General features: G+C 47.5%; 1 pseudogene; it reads right to left on the bottom strand.

The window, feature by feature from the left end:
* Window positions 1-202, bottom strand: LOC139251596 (U2 spliceosomal RNA; annotated as a pseudogene).
* Between the last annotated feature and the right edge of the window lie 8,774 nt (window positions 203-8,976).

Raw genomic sequence — 8,976 nt, 5'->3', positions numbered from 1 at the left:
AGCCACTGCACCGTTCCTGGAAGTACTGCAATACCAGGTTCGTGCCATGGAGGTGGATGGGTCAGGTCCCCCACACACCTCCTATTTCCAAAAAAGCAAGCATATACCTTCCTGATCCAGGGAGAACCACCTTGGGGTGATGGTGGTTACTCCCCTGTCAGGTCAGTTACGCATGATCTTAGCCAAAAGGCCGAGAAGCGATGTGCCCAGGTTTTGAGCAAGTTCCCGTCCAGGCATCAGAAGTTTCTCGGGACGAAGATGCAGATCCACCTGGTTCCCGGTACACGACCCATCTACCACAAGGCACGTGCGGTGCCATACATGATGCGAGAGAAAGTGGAGATCGAGCTGGACAGGCTGCAACGAGAGGGCATCATCGCGCCGGTGAAGTTCAATGATTGGGCCAGTCCGATTGTTCCGGTTCTCAAGGTCGATGGCACGGTCAGAATTTATGGGGACTATAAAGTAACGATTAACTGTTTTTCGCTGCAGGACCAATACCCGCTACCCAAGGCAAATGACCTTTTTGCGATGCTGGCAGGAGGGAAGACATTCACTAAGTTGGACCTGACCTCGGCCTACATAATGCAGGAGCTGGTAGAATCTTCGAAAGGCCTCACCTGCATCAACACGCACAAAGGTCTGTTCATCCATAACAGATGCCCGTTTGGGATTCGATCAGCCACGGCCATTTTTCAAAGGAACATGGAGAGTAGGAGTAAATGGGTACTTTTCAGAATGGCAGGCAGTGACTAGTGGGGTACCGCAAGGTTCTGTGCTGGGGCCCCAGCTGTTTACACTGTACATTAATGATTTAGACGAGGGGATTAAATGTAGTATCTCCAAATTTGCGGATGACACTAAGTTGGGTGGCAGTGTGAGCTGCGAGGAGGATGCTATGAGGCTGCAGAGTGACTTGGATAGGTTAGGTGAGTGGGCAAATGCATGGCAGATGAAGTATAATGTGGATAAATGTGAGGTTATCCATTTTGGTGGTAAAAACAGAGAGACAGACTATTATCTGAATGGTGACAGATTAGGAAAAGGGGAGGTGCAACGAGACCTGGGTGTCATGGTACATCAGTCATTGAAGGTTGGCATGCAGGTGCAGCAGGCGGTTAAGAAAGCAAATGGCATGTTGGCCTTCATAGCGAGGGGATTTGAGTACAAGGGCAGGAAGGTGTTGCTACAATTGTACAGGGCCTTGGTGAGGCCACACCTGGAGTATTGTGTACAGTTTTGGTCTCCTAACCTGAGGAAGGACATTCTTGCTATTGAGGGAGTGCAGCGAAGGTTCACCAGACTGATTCCCGGGATGGCGGGACTGACCTATCAAGAAAGACTGGATCAACTGGGCTTGTATTCACTGGAGTTTAGAAGAATGAGAGGGGACCTCATAGAAACGTTTAAAATTCTGACGGGATTAGACAGGTTAGATGCAGGAAGAATGTTCCCAATGTTGGGAAGTCCAGAACCAGGGGTCACAGTCTAAGGATAAGGGGGAAGCCATTTAGGACCGAGATGAGGAGGAATTTCTTCACCCAGAGAGTGGTGAACCTGTGGAATTCTCTACCACAGAAAGTTGTTGAGGCCAATTCACTAAATATATTCAAAAAGGAGTTAGATGAGGTCCTTACTACTCGGGGGATCAAGGGGTATGGTGAGAAAGCAGGAAGGGGGTACTGAAGTTGCATGTTCAGCCATGAACTCATTGAATGGCGGTGCAGGCTCGAAGGGCCGAATGGCCTACTCCTGCACCTATTTTCTATGTTTCTATGTCTGCTAAAGTGGGTTCCGCGCACCGTGGTTTCCCAGGACGATATACTGGTCACAGGTCGGGACACCATCGAACACTTGCAGAACCTGGAAGAGGTTCTATGTTGGCTAGAGCGCGTGGGACTCAGGTTGAAACGCTCGAAGTGTGCTTTCCTGGCGCCAGAGGTTGAGTTCTTAGGAAGAAGAATCGCGGCAGAGGGCATCAGACCCACCGACGCCAAGATGGAGGCCATCAAGAACACGCCGAGACCACAGAACATGACAGAGCTGCGGTCATTCCTGTGACTCCTCAATTATTTTGGTAATTACCTACCTGTGTTAAGCACCTTACCAGAACCCCTACATGTGTTGCTACGCAAGGGAGATGACTGGGTATGGGGGAAATCACAAGAGACAGCTTTTGTGAAAGCCCGAAATCTGTTATGTTCCAACAAACTGCTTGTTCTATTTGATCCTTGTAAACGTTTAGTGCTAGCTTGCGATGCGTCTTCGTACGGGGTCAGGTGTGTGTTACAACAAGCAAACGAATCGAGAACATTGCAACAGGTCGCTTATGCGACCAGGAGTTTGTCCAAGGCCAAAAGGGCCAACACGACAGCATGATTGAAAAAGAGCTCTGACATGCATTTACGGGGTAAAAAAAATGCACCAGTATCTGTTTGGGCTTAAGTTCGAGTTAGAAACTGACCATAAGCCGCTCATATCGCTATTCTCAGAGATCAAAGGTATTAATACCAATGCCTCTGCTCGCATCCAAAGATGGGCACTCACGCTGTCTGCATATCACTATGTAATGCGCCACAGGCCAGGCACAGAGAACTGTGCTGATGCTCTCAGTCGGCTAGCATTGCCCACCACCGGGGTGGAAATGGCACAGACTGCAGACTTGCTCTTGGTGATGGATGCATTTGAAAACGAAAAGTCACCTGTAACGGCCCGCCAGATCAGGACCTGGACCAGCCAGGATCCTTTACTGTCTCTTGTAAAAAACTGTGTATTCCATGGGAGCTGGTCCAGCGTCCCAGCGGAGATGCATGGAGATCAAGTCGTTCCAGTTGCGTAAAGACGAAATGTCCATACAGGCAGACTGTCTTTTGTGGGGTAATCGCGTGGATTTGCCCAAGAAAGGCAAGGAAACATTGAAATATAGGCCCCAAGTTTCCACACGCGGCAAAACAAGCACCCCTCTGAGCTGGGGGGCCGTTTTTCGCGCCGAAAACGGCGCATGAAAAAAAACGCGCTATTCTCGAGCGCTTTGCAGCTCGATGGCTGCTTGGTGCGGTGCCCAGGGGGCGGAGCCTACCACTCACGCTGATTTTGTAAGTAGGAGGGGGCGGGTACAATTTAAATGAGTTTTTTTCGTGCTGGCAACCCTGCGCGTGCGCGTTGGAGCGTTCGCCCACGCGCAGTCTGAAGGAAACATTGGCACTCGGCCATTTAAAAAGTGCTGCAGAAAAAGTGAACATTTGTTCATTGAACTCTTGCAAAAGGCTTGTATTTTAATTTTCTTGATATTTCTGTGTGAGGGTGAGGGAGTGCATTCTGTAATTAAAGATAGACTGTGATAAACGGGACACATGCACTTGCTTGAGACTATTCAAATTCTTTGTAGCTGTTCAATTTTTAACATTTTTTAATAAAACCACATTGCCCTTCCATGATCAGCACTGAGGCTTCTTGCAGCTTTCTCCCCCTGCCGTCCGTCAGGCCCGACAGCAAACCGCTGCCTCAAGTACTGAGGCTTCCTGCAGCCTTCTCCCTCCCTCCCCCCTCCCCCCCCCCCCCCGCCGTCCGTCGGGGCCGACGGCAAACCGCTGCCTGAAAGGCCTGCCTGAAGCACTTTCACACAGGTAGGAACATGGTTTATTTAATCTTTTCTTTGCTTATAAATGTTTATTCAGGTTGGATTTATTTGTATAATATGTGTATAAGTATAACTAAGGATTTATTGTAGAATTTAATGAGTTCCCCCCCCCCCACCTCGTTCTGGACGCCTGATTTGTAACCTGCGCCTGATTTTTTAATGTGTAGAACAGGTTTTTTCAAGCCTACAAAAATCTTCACTTGCTCCATTCTAAGTTAGTTTGGAGTACGTTTTCACTGTGGAAACTTTCAAATCAGGCGTCAGTGGCCGGACACGCCCCCTTTTGAAAAAAAAATTCTGTTCAAAAGTGAAACTGTTCTACCTGACTAGAACTGCAGAAAACTTAAATGTGGAGAATTCCGATTTCTAAGATACTCCGTTCTCCACCAGTTGCTCCTAAAAATCAAGAGCAAATCATGTGGAAACTTGGGGCCATAGAAACACAGAAAATAGGTGCAGGAGTAGGCCATTCGGCCCTTTGAGCCTGCACCACCATTCAATGAGTTTATGGCTGAACATGCAACTTCAGTACCCCATTCCTGCTTTCTCGCCATACCCCTTGATCCCCCGAGTAGTAAGGACTTCATCTAACTCCTTTTTGAATATATTTAGTGAATTGGCCTCAACAACTTTCTGTGGTAGAGAATTCCACAGGTTCACCATTCTCTGGGTGAAGAAGTTTCTCCTCATCTCGGTCCTAAATGGCTTCCCCCTTATCCTTAGACTGTGACCCCTGGTTCTGGACTTCCCCAACATTGGAAACATTCTTCCTGCATCTAACCTGTCTAAACCCATCAGAATTTTAAACGTTTCTATGAGGTCCCCTCTCATTCTTCTGAACTCCAGTGAATACAAGCCCAGTTGATCCAGTCTTTCTTGATAGGTCAGTCCCGCCATCCCGGGAATCAGTCTGGTGAACCTTCGCTGCACTCCCTCAATAGCAAGAATGTCCTTCCTCAGGTTAGGAGACCAAAACTGTACACAATACTCCAGTTCATACACGACCTACACAGTACCAGGCATAGTAATGTTGAAAGCTAGAACCAGATCCCATGTGTGGTGGCCCGGCATCGACTCAGATTTGGAGTCTTGCGTGCGCCAATGCAACACTTGCTCTCAACTGAGCAATGCACCAGGGAGGCACTGCTAAGTTTGTGGTCATGGCCCTCCAAACCGTGGTCTAAGATCCACATTGACTTCGCTGGCCCGTTTCTCGGCAAAATGTTTTTGATTGTTGTGGATGCTTATTCAAAATGGATCGAGTGTGTAATAATGTCTGTAAGCACGTCCACTGCCACCATCGAAAGCCTAAGAGCCATGTTTGTCACACACGTCCTGCCTGATGTCCTTGTCAGCGACAATGGGCCATGCTTCACCAGCGCTGAATTCAAGGAATTCATGACCCACAATGGGATCAAGCACGTCACATCTTCCCCGTTCAAGCCCGCATCCAACGGCCTGGCAGAACAGGCAGTCCAAACCATCAAGCAAAGTTTGAAACGCATGTCGGAAGGCTCCCTGCAGACCCGTCTGTCCCGAGTGCTGCTCAGCTACCGCACCAGACCGCACTCGCTCACCAGGGTTCCCCCAGCTTAGCTGCTCATGAACAGGGCACTCAAAACAAGGCTCTCTCTCGTCCACCCTGATCTCCATGATCATGTCGAGGGCGGGCGGTATCAACAAAGCATGTACCATAATCGCGCAAATTTTGTCACGCGATATTAAAGTCAATGACCCTGTCTTTGTACTCCGCTATGGACATGGTCCCAAATGGCTTGCTGGCACTGTCGTAGCCAAAGAAGGGAGTAGGGTGTTTCAGATCAAACTTGCAAATGGACTAACTTGCAGAAAGCATTTGGACCAAACCAAACTGCGATTCACAGACAGCCACGAGCAACCTGAAGAGGACACCACCAACTTCGACCCTCCGACACACACAAGTGGCAAGCGACATCACGGTTGACCACGAAGCTGAACTCATCATCCCCAGCAGCCCAGCAAGGCCGGCTGCACAGCAGCCCAGTGAAGGTCCAACCAACTCACCTGCACCGGTGTTTGTACCGAGACGATCGACTAGGGAGCAGAAAGCCCCAGATCATCACACCCTGTAAATAAGTGTACTATTGACTTTGGAAGGGAGTGATGTTATGTATGCAACCCTATGTAACCTGTATCATACCACCACCAGAGGGCATATAGAAACATAGAAACATAGAAAATAGGTGCAGGAGTAGGCCATTCGGCCCTTCTAGCCTGCACCGCCATTCAATGAGTTCATGGCTGAACATGCAACTTCAGTACCCCATTCCTGCTTTCTCGCCATACCCCTTGATCCCCCTAGTAGTAAGGACTTCATCTAACTCCTTTTTGAATATATTTAGTGAATTGGCCTCAACAACTTTCTGTGGTAGAGAATTCCACAGGTTCACCACTCTCTGGGTGAAGAAATTCCTCCTCATCTCGGTCCTAAATGGCTTCCCCCTTATCCTCAGACTGTGACCCCTGGTTTTGGACTTCCCCAACATTGGGAACATTCTTCCTGCATCTAACCTGTCTAAACCCGTCAGAATTTTAAACGTTTCTATGAGGTCCCCTCTCATTCTTCTGAACTCCAGTGAATACAAGCCCAGTTGATCCCGTCTTTCTTGATAGGTCAGTCCCGCCATCCCGGGAATCAGTCTGGTGAACCTTCGCTGCACTCCCTCAATAGCAAGAATGTCCTTCCTCAGGTTAGGAGACCAAAACTGTACACAATACTCCAGGTGTGGCCTCACCAAGGCCCTGTACAATTGTAGCAACACCTCCCTACCCCTGTACTCAAATCCCCTCGCTATGAAGGCCAACATGCCATTTGCTTTCTTAACCGCCTGCTGTACCTGCATGCCAACCTTCAATGACTGATGTACCATGACACCCAGGTCTCTTTGCACCTCCCCTTTTCCTAATCTGTCACCATTCAGATAATAGTCTGTCTCTCTGTTTTTACCACCAAAGTGGATAACCTCACATTTATCCACATTATACTTCATCTGCCTTGCATTTGCCCACTCACCTAACCTATCCAAGTCGCTCTGCAGCCTCATAGAATCCTCCTTGCAGCTCACACTGTCACCCAACTTAGTGTCATCCGCAAATTTGGAGATACTACATTTAATCCCCTCGTCTAAATCATTAATGTACAGTGTAAACAGCTGGGGCCCCAGCACAGAACCTTGCGGTACCCCACTAGTCACTGCCTGCCATTCTGAAAAGTCCCCATTTACTCCTACTCTTTGCTTCCTGTCTGACAACCAGTTCTCAATCCATGTCAGCACACTACCCCCAATCCCATGTGCTTTAACTTTGCACATTAATCTCTTGTGTGGGACCTTGTCGAAAGCCTTCTGAAAGTCCAAATATACCACATCAACTGGTTCTCCCTTGTCCACTCTACTGGAAACATCCTCAAAAAATTCCAGAAGATTTGTCAAGCATGATTTCCCTTTCACAAATCCATGCTGACTTGTACCTATCATATTACCTCTTTCCAAATGCACTGCTATGACATCCTTAATAATTGATTCCATCATTTTACCCACTACCGATGTCAGGCTGACCGGTCTATAATTCCCCGTTTTCTCTCTCCCTCCTTTTTTAAAAAGTGGGGTTACATTGGCTACCCTCCACTCCATAGGAACTGATCCAGAGTCAATGGAATGTTGGAAAATTAATGTCAATGCATCCACTATTTCCAAGGCCACCTCCTTAAGTACTCTGGGATGCAGTCCATCAGGCCCTGAGGATTTATCGGCCTTCAATCCCATCAATTTCCCCAACACAATTTCCCGACTAATAAGGATTTCCCTCAGTTCCTCCTCCTTACTAGACCCTCCGACCCCTTTTATATCCGGAAGGTTGTTTGTGTCCTCCTCAGTGAATACCGAACTAAAGTACTTGTTCAATTGGTCCGCCATTTCTTTGTTCCCCGTTATGACTTCCCCTGATTCTGACTGCAGGGGACCTACGTTTGTCTTTACTAACCTTTTTCTCTTTACATATCTATAGAAACTTTTGCAATCCGTCTTAATGTTCCCTGCAAGCTTCTTCTCGTACTCCATTTTCCCTGCCCTAATCAAACCCTTTGTCCTCCTCTGCTGAGTTCTAAATTTCTCCCAGTCCCCGGGTTCTCTGCTATTTCTGGCCAATTTGTATGCCACTTCCTTGGCTTTAATGCTATCCCTGATTTCCCTTGATAGCCACGGTTGAGCCACTTTCCCTTTTTTATTTTTACGACAAACAGGAATGTACAATTGTTGTAGTTCATCCATGCGGTCTCTAAATGTCTGCCATTGCCCATCCACAGTCAACCCCTTCAGTATCATTCGCCAATCTATCCTAGCCAATTCACGCCTCATACCTTCAAAGTTACCCTTCTTTAAGTTCTGGACCATGGTCTCTGAATTAACTGTTTCATTCTCCATCCTAATGCAGAATTCCACCATATTATGGTCACTCTTCCCCAATGGGCCTCGCACAACGAGATTGCTAATTAATCCTCTCTCATTACACAACACCCAGTCTAAGATGGCCTCCCCCCTAGTTGGTTCCTCGACATATTGGTCTAAAAAACCATCCCTTATGCACTCCAGGAAATCCTCCTCTACCGTATTGCTTCCAGTTTGGTTAACCCAATCTATGTGCATATTAAAGTCACCCATTATAACTGCTGCACCTTTATTGCATGCACCCCTAATTTCATGTTTGATGCCCTCCCCAACATCACTACTACTGTTTGGAGGTCTGTACACAACTCCCACTAACGTTTTTTGTCCTTTGGTATTCTGCAGCTCTACCCATATAGATTCCACATCATCCAAGCTAATGTCCTTCCGAACTATTGCCTTAATTTGCTCCTTAACCAGCAATGCTACCCCACCTCCTTTTCCTTTTATTCTATCTTTCCTGAATGTTGAATTCCCCTGGATGTTGAGTTCCCAGCCCTGATCATCCTGGAGCCACGTCTCCGTAATCCCAATCACATCATATTTGTTAACATCTATTTGCACAGTTAATTCATCCACCTTATTACGGATACTCCTTGCATTAAGACACAAAGCCTTCAGGCTTGTTCTTTTAACACCCTTTGTCCTTTTAGAATTTTGCTGTACAGTGGCCCTTTTTGTTCTTTGCCTTGGGTTTCTCTGCCCTCCACTTTTCCTCATCTCCTTTATGTCTTTCTGTTGGAGTCCCAAGGGATCCCAGCATCCCTTGGGAGCACTGTATATAAGCAGACCTCCCATACTGTACCAACACTCTGGAGTCAGAATAAAGGAGCTGAGGTCACACTTACTGTCTAC

The sequence above is a fragment of the Pristiophorus japonicus genome, chromosome 2 (assembly GCF_044704955.1).
Source record: "Pristiophorus japonicus isolate sPriJap1 chromosome 2, sPriJap1.hap1, whole genome shotgun sequence".
NCBI classification, from domain to species: Eukaryota; Metazoa; Chordata; class Chondrichthyes; family Pristiophoridae; genus Pristiophorus; species Pristiophorus japonicus.
The sequence above is the reverse complement of the archived record's forward strand: the minus strand, read 5'-3'. Positions and strand labels throughout refer to the sequence as shown.